General features: G+C 36.6%; 1 long non-coding RNA gene across 1 annotated transcript; it reads right to left on the reverse strand.

Moving 5' to 3' along the window:
- Window positions 1–4,180: 4,180 nt before the first annotated feature.
- On the reverse strand, window positions 4,181–4,879 carry LOC110922193. The gene is made up of 3 exons (XR_002582950.2): window positions 4,776–4,879; window positions 4,339–4,488; window positions 4,181–4,232 (listed from the first exon to the last, which is right to left on the reverse strand). It is a non-coding gene; the product is annotated as an uncharacterized LOC110922193 (long non-coding RNA).
- Between the last annotated feature and the right edge of the window lie 2,825 nt (window positions 4,880–7,704).

A 7,704-nucleotide genomic window follows, 5' to 3' on the forward strand; every position in this document is an offset into this window, starting at 1 on the left:
CTGAAAATCAGTTAGGAACATTTTGTTTATTTTATATACCTTTTCATGGTAATACCTGGGCCTTTTAACAGTTAATGTATGAGTTCAAGTGTAAATGAAGAATACTCATTTGTTCAAGTTTCAAATACGATAATATCTCTTTTCTTTTGAATTACTGATTTTGCTAATATCAATAATATTAAATTACATTACTGGAACCTATAATATCAAGATTACTATATGAAATCCTCTTGTTAGGGTGAATTTAATGATAAAGAATTAAATGATAAAGGTTGATATTACTTTTCTTAAATCATTGGTAACGATTATGTTAGAAATAAACCCTCGTCACACGTGGAATTAATTATGTTCTAATAAGCACGTGATACTAATAATTTGAGTGTTTGTAACGTCTGGATCATTTTTTAACGGCGAATGAATGCAATATATACCAGCCCGGTCACCCAGAGAAACCTATTGGCGAAAGGCCGACCACGACCTGCGAACGTAGACAACACTATGACCTGGCCCGCCTACCAATTCCAGAGGAAACCCACCGCCCTAAGGCCCACTATGTCCGAGCAAATTGCACCAAGTGGGACTCAAACCCATAACCTCCACATAGGAAGGTCATGGGATAACTGAAAAATGTATAATAATAAACATAAGTTTCCATCGCTGGAAACCAATAAATCGACAAATCAAGCACACGTACGCTAATCAACTGAGGGACGGTACGTAAATCTAGCTTGAGCTATGATAAATTGTAGGTTGTCATACTTGTTTTGAGGACCATATACATTTCTTTTGCTTTTATTGGTTCTAAATATTTCTCAGTACTATATCTTAACTTTAATTTTAAAACATGATTTGCCTGTGTGCATCTATCCGTTATTTAAAGACATATATCTTCACAGTTGTAAATTTAGTTCTTATACTTTATTTGAATTATGTAATTTGTTATGATTTGGAACAGAATTTATCTTTACTTTTGTTCTTTGGTTTACTTTTTAATTTTAAAATTTGAACTTATTACGATTTTTGTCCTCCGGTTTCAAGACCAGTTGAACCAGTAAAAGGACAGTTAAGTACACTATATGATTTAGCAAGTGTCCAATTGAAAATGTTGTGTATAAAGTGGATTGTGTTTATTTTACATAGATGTTGGTTTGTGATGGAATTATCTAGTTTCTTCATCTAATTATCAATTATACCTAGAGAGTAATTTGTGGTTTGGATATTGAGGGATCATAATAGATTAATAGAATGTCTTATGTGACACATTCATAATATATTATATGTCGTCCTGAAAGGGAAATAAACATTAATGTCTTATATGTCATTCTTGTATTACCAATAAGTACACATTTTTGTTTTGGGATCTAGTTTCCTCGTCTAGGTTGCGAATAATTACACTTTTTGTCGATGTTGTAGTAAACCTAGGCCGAGTTCGTCTAGGCTTCTTATATAATATATCCTTGGATCATGTGGCCATATAGATGCTTGACGATATGGAATAGGATATATTATAGAGCATGACGACTTGATGTACTTGAATTTCCTTGAAATTTCTATCTTGTGGAATTGTCTATTAATTAGAGAACTATTTATACCAATGTTGGGTTTGAATGAATCCTCAGCTCCTCGATCTCGTGGTTAATTTTCACTAATTAATTATGGACCTACACAAGTTTTCCAGAATCATGTACACTAAGCTCGCTATAGGGAGATACATATCATCTTCGGTAGTTATTGATGTACCCAAAGGTCATTTCTGCTTATATGTGGGTGAAAACAGAATGAAGAGATTTACAGTCCCGTTATCATATCTTAAACATCCTTTGTTTCAAACCTTGTTGAACATGGCAGAAGAGGAGTTTGGTTATACTCATCCAAGGGGAGGCCTCACGTTTCTATGCAAAGAAGAGACTTTTATTGAAATCATTGACAATATACGCTTAGAAGGAGTGTGTTAACTGAAAATCAGTTAGGAACATTTTGTTTAATTTATATACCTTTTCATGGTAATACATGGGCCTATTAACAGTTAATATATGAGTTCAAGTGTAAATGAAGAATACTCATTTGTTCAAGTTTCAAGTGCGATAATATTTCTTTTCTTTTGAATTACTGATTTTGCTAATATCAATAATGTGAAATTACATTACTGGAACCTCTAATATCAAGATTACTATATGAAATCCTCTTGTTAGGGTGAATTTAATGATAAAGAATTAAATGATAACTAGGGGTATTCGAGCGTTCGCGCGCTGCGCGACATTAAATGTTAGTTTCAGTTGGTTGTAAGTGCGACATTAAATGTTAGTTTCAGTTGGTTGTAAGTGCAACATTAAATGTTAGTTTCTGTTAGTTGTCTGTGTGGGATTTCATTATATTAGTAGCCGAAGATCATTAAGTTATCATGTTGTTTTAACGGAAGCAACCATCAAAAAAGGGGTATGCCTAGCATACATATCAGTGTCATTAACATTTACTCATTAGGTACACTTTTTAGAAGGATGATGTTTTACGCCGCTTGACTGCTATCCCACCCGTAGTTGTTGTTAACTGGATTTTAGTCCGTGAGGCTTACCGTGGAATTCCAATTGCTGCTTGGCTGGGTTTCTAGTGTTTGCTTTTAGGGCTGGCGTGGTTGGATGCGGCTTCTTTATTGTATCAGCGATACTGGAGGAATTTGGTTCAACGTTCTCAGTGGCTGCAAATGAAACTTTGTTAACAACCCGTTTCAATGTGAGCGTCCTCTTGTCATGTTGTAGTTGGATGCTCATGTATGCTTCCTTGCCCATAACTGCGTACAGGGTTTTCATGGAGTCTTCATCTGCGGCTAGTTCTTCGAATGTAGAGTTGCTTGCCTGCACGGGCAAAAATCACTGGTTGGATTCTTCCTTAGTTATCGGTCACGGTAGTGATGTTTACATATGTGTTAGTGTATTCCATATTGGTTTGGATTGAAGATTTAAATGCGATGTCACTTGCATGATATTCACTTTTTCTTGTGTGCCATCTCGTGTACAGAATTAGTGGCTTAACTTCAGAGACTCCAGGGTGTTCCATTATGAGACACGCCACACTGAAGTACACAAATTTCAATTAGTGATGATAAACATTTTCCTTAAGTGTATTTGAACTGTACACATGAAACCCACATTTCATGCAAAAAAAAGATAGAAAACGCCACATAATTCTCGATGAACTGATGCAAAGAAAACACAACCCACAACCCCACCAAACCAATTAGCCAAACAATAAAAGCATACTAAACAACAATTGCAAGAACAATTCAACCAGAAACTACCTAAGATGTAATCAAAATCACGTTGCACAGTGCACACGAAAACATATTAAGCGAGGAAGGTGTTCACGTTTCGGTTACCAAGTTTTGCCTCTCGACTGAACAGCAAACAAACTCTTTTGAGTCAGATTAGTCAAGCGAACCAAGTAAACTATGAAGACATGGTTAAACTCAGAAGTTTGACGATTAAATTTTTTTTTTTCTCTTTGCTAGTTTCTATTAGCTTTTAAAAAATGGAAATTGTTGAAGAAATTGTACATTCACTACATTAAATATGCAATCCGACCCACTACCAAGAAAATGTGGCCTGCAATATCGACTGTGACCTACAAAATCGAAGTTGCAACTGACCTGTTAACAACAAAATACCAATCAGTTTACACAGACCATGCTCCATAAACGACCCTTCTCCAACCGACGAACAACCAGGACCTGCAAATTTCAAATAAGTTATCACCTCCACTAACGCTTTATTTTAGGCACTATTTAACCACTCAATAGAACGAATAGAGAAACAAATTAAGCGACTAACTATTACGTACTTTCAATTGATCAATGGGCTGAGAGTTCATCAACGGCAGGGCTGTTCGGCTGATATCGAGTTGCTGCCCAAATAAAGAAAACTTTCGGAACTGAAACTCTCAATATCAAGTTTTGGGTTTTCCTCGCCATCACCTATAATATCCCATTACCCAGAAAGTGATATTTTTTTCCTACAATGCCATAACAATTATAATTAAATATACGTTAATAATTTAAAAAAAAGTGAGATAAATAGTATGGAACGCACCTATAATCAAAGAAGAACAATCACAAATCCTATGTTATGGTGATGTTGGTAGCGGTGGTTGCATGAAGATAGGTAATGGATATAGTGGTGGTTGATGGTAGTTTCCGGAACATCGGTTTCATCACCATTGCCGCCCCAATGGCTATTACCCTAAATCATCGGTTCCGGACGAAAGTTGAAGAACTGGCCAAACCTTAGGAACGAAATTGGCATTTTTAATCTACCATTTATAAGTAAACAGTTGGACAATGCATACCTGCCAATACCCGTAATTGAGGAAGTGAAGGAATTAAATCGTCAATAGAGCTTGATAACGCTTCTTGTGGTTTGTTGTTTGATTAATACCAACCAAAGACTCCAATAAAGATGAAAGGTTTTCCAGCAACATATGAATTAACCTTTGAATCTGATAAAAAAAAATACAAACAATTTAGTGCAGCCTCACTTTCTTATGCTAACTGTCACATCAAATACAATATATGCAAAAAAAAAAAAAAAAAAAAAAACCTGATGTGAAATATAAAAAAACATATATTTGTTTCAAAATTTGAAATAATGAGATGTGTCATGTTAGCAATGTTTTCTAACATTCAACCTGTTGGGTCAAAATTGCCAGGTCTATGTGATACTAAAATGATAAATAAGATGTGCCATGTTAGCAATTTTTTAACATTCAGCAAAAGATAGTTGCACCTGTAATGTTTCTTCTGCTGCAAGATCATCTCATTGAAGTATGTCTTTAGTCATTCTAGAACATACAGCCTCCACAACAGTGCACATGCTTCGTTTGTATGTTAGCAGTCGCAATAACAGCTCCCAAATTATGCGCACTTTCTCAACGATAAAAGCCACCTATACAATTTATATAAGAGGACACTTTGGGAATTTCATATATAAACAAAGATGAACTGATTCTTAATTTCTTACCTGATCCATACTCAATTTTGCAGATTCGTATCGTTTTAGTTGCCCTTTCACAACGGAGCAGCCGGTGGGAGGAAATCCGCGTCTTCGTGCGACACCACTACGATCATCACCGGGCAAGTGTGTAACCGGGGCGAGGAGGCCGGCCGGAGGCCATGGTCGGCTCCTCCTCCATCACTCTCTCTAGATATTTCCCCCATCTATCTCTCTTCCGTGTGTGGCCTAACACTCACCTTCTAGCTGGCTTTATATGCAAATTACCAAAATGCCCTCATTACTGTTCATTGCGTTTGAATTTTAATATGTACGAGTAGTAGAAAACAGTTCTTATAAACCTCAAAGCGAACCTATAACAAATAAACAAACAATGAGGTGATCATCATAACTGGAAAAAAAAATTACCAAGTAAAAACAAACCTGAAGAGTAAATCCCCCACCAAAAAACCTGATCATCTGAAGTAAAAGACATATCTCAGACAAATCTAAAGTAAAATTGAAGTAAAAAAATGGAAGAAATTGAACACGGACTCATACGGTTCTTAGCGAGTTCCGAGCAGATGTGAATATGCAATAAAGACGGCTTGAAGTGGCCACCATATATCCCGCGGCCACTACAAAAACATACACATTCTAAGCTAAAAGCAAATGTAATGACAATCTTATTTGAAACAACTGAGGCTCAGACCAGTTTTACCATGAGAGGAAGGGGGTTAGACTGCCATGGCTGCAAAGGAGGTTGCAAGTGGAGAACTTAAAATACATCTCAAATCTCACACCTGCCATCCATCAATTCTGCCATGCCAATTTGCGGAAATCCCATTTTCTAACTCGAATTTACCTCAAACCAAATTCGGTCATCATAGCCCTACAGTACCGGTAATAAACAAAGTAGAGACACACAACACATTCCACCCATCAAAGTCGGTTGGAGTCTCAGCATAGGAAACCCTAGCCATCATCGACCCCTAATAACAGAAACTGAAAAATAGACACAGTCAACAATTGCCGCCACCATATGAGCGCATGAACGGACGCCGTTAACAACCAATGTCTCAGGTTTGAAACCCTAACAATTATTGAGTGGCGACAGAGAAAACCCCCAAAAACCAGAAGGCATGTGATGATCTAGGGTTCAAACGCACGATGTGCCCCAAAATCGGGATGCTATGCCATAATCGGGGGTTCCGACTAACGCCAACGCACACCGCCGGCGACGACCACTTTCTACTCTCTGCCTAGCCATAATCGAGGGTTCCAACAGACAACCGGCTTCTCCCTGTTCCGACTAACGCCAAAGTGGTCATCGCCGGCTGTCTGTCGAATCGATGAAAAGTGGAACTTTGGGTCGGTTGCTGATGGTGACGCCGGCGCGGCGGTGGAGCGGTTGAAAAGCACATCCGTCTCTCTCTCTACAACGGGGAAATGAAGATGGCACACAACTTGTTCCACTATTCATTAGGCTTATCACGTGGCCCAGCAGGTTACTATTCACAAGCTTATGTTTTTAATAGATATATAATGGTTGATATTACTTTTCTTAAATCATTGGTAACGGTTATGTTAGAAATAAACCCTCGTCACACGTGGAATTAATTATGTCCTAATAAGCAGGTGATACTAATAATTTTAGTGTTTGTAACGTCTGGATCATTTTTTTAACTGCGAGTGAATGCTATATATACAAGCCCGGTCACCCAGAGAAACCTATTGGCGAAAGGCCAACCACGACCTGCGAACGTAGACAACACTATGACCTGGCCCGCCTACCAATTCCAGAGGAAATCCACCGCCCTAAGGCCCACTATGGCCGAGCAAATTGTACCAAGTGGGACTCAAACCCATAACCTCCACATTGGAAGGTCATGGGATAACTGAAAAATGTATAATAATAATAATAATAATAATAATAATAATAATAATAATAATAATAATAATAATAATAATAATAATAATAATAATAATAATAATAATAATAATAATAATAATAATAATAATAATAATAATAATAATAATAATAATAAGCATAAGTTTCCATGGCTGGAAACCAATAAATCGACAAATCAGGCACACGTACGGTAATCAAATGAGGGGCGGTAAATCTAGCTCGAGCTATGATAAATTGTAAGTTGTCATACTTGTTAAGGAACATATACATTTGTTTTACTTTTCTTGGTTCTAAATACATTTGTTTTACTTGTTGAGGAACATATACATATGAAGGCTTGCTCTGAAAAAAAAAAATATTTGGAGTAAACAGTTTTACTATATTTGTTTATTCTTGGTTAGGAGAATATTTTGTATATTACTCTTAGATTACTCTTATTTATTTATTATTGTAAACACCAAAAAAAAAAAAAAATTTCTTAGTACTATATCTTAACTTTAATTTTAAAACATGATTTGCCTTTGTGCATCTATCCGTTATTTAAAGCCATATATCTTCACAGTTGTATGTGTTAACCCTTCAGCCATTATTCAGCGGACACCACAAGGACCAGCAAGCACCTTGACTTTTCATATGGTTCTTTGCCCATAACGAGCTACGGGTTGCAATTGGTAGACTAAATAATGTGAGACCTAACTTGGAGAGAAAGCGCAAGAAAGGGGGACGGTGTGTGGAGAGTCAGCTTGTAGATTTCTTTTAATGTGCAATAGTATTGCTTGCTTTTATTAATCTAATGTGACCTTTTTATTCACC

This window comes from Helianthus annuus, chromosome 17, assembly GCF_002127325.2.
Source record: "Helianthus annuus cultivar XRQ/B chromosome 17, HanXRQr2.0-SUNRISE, whole genome shotgun sequence".
In the NCBI taxonomy this organism is placed as follows: domain Eukaryota; kingdom Viridiplantae; phylum Streptophyta; class Magnoliopsida; order Asterales; family Asteraceae; genus Helianthus; species Helianthus annuus.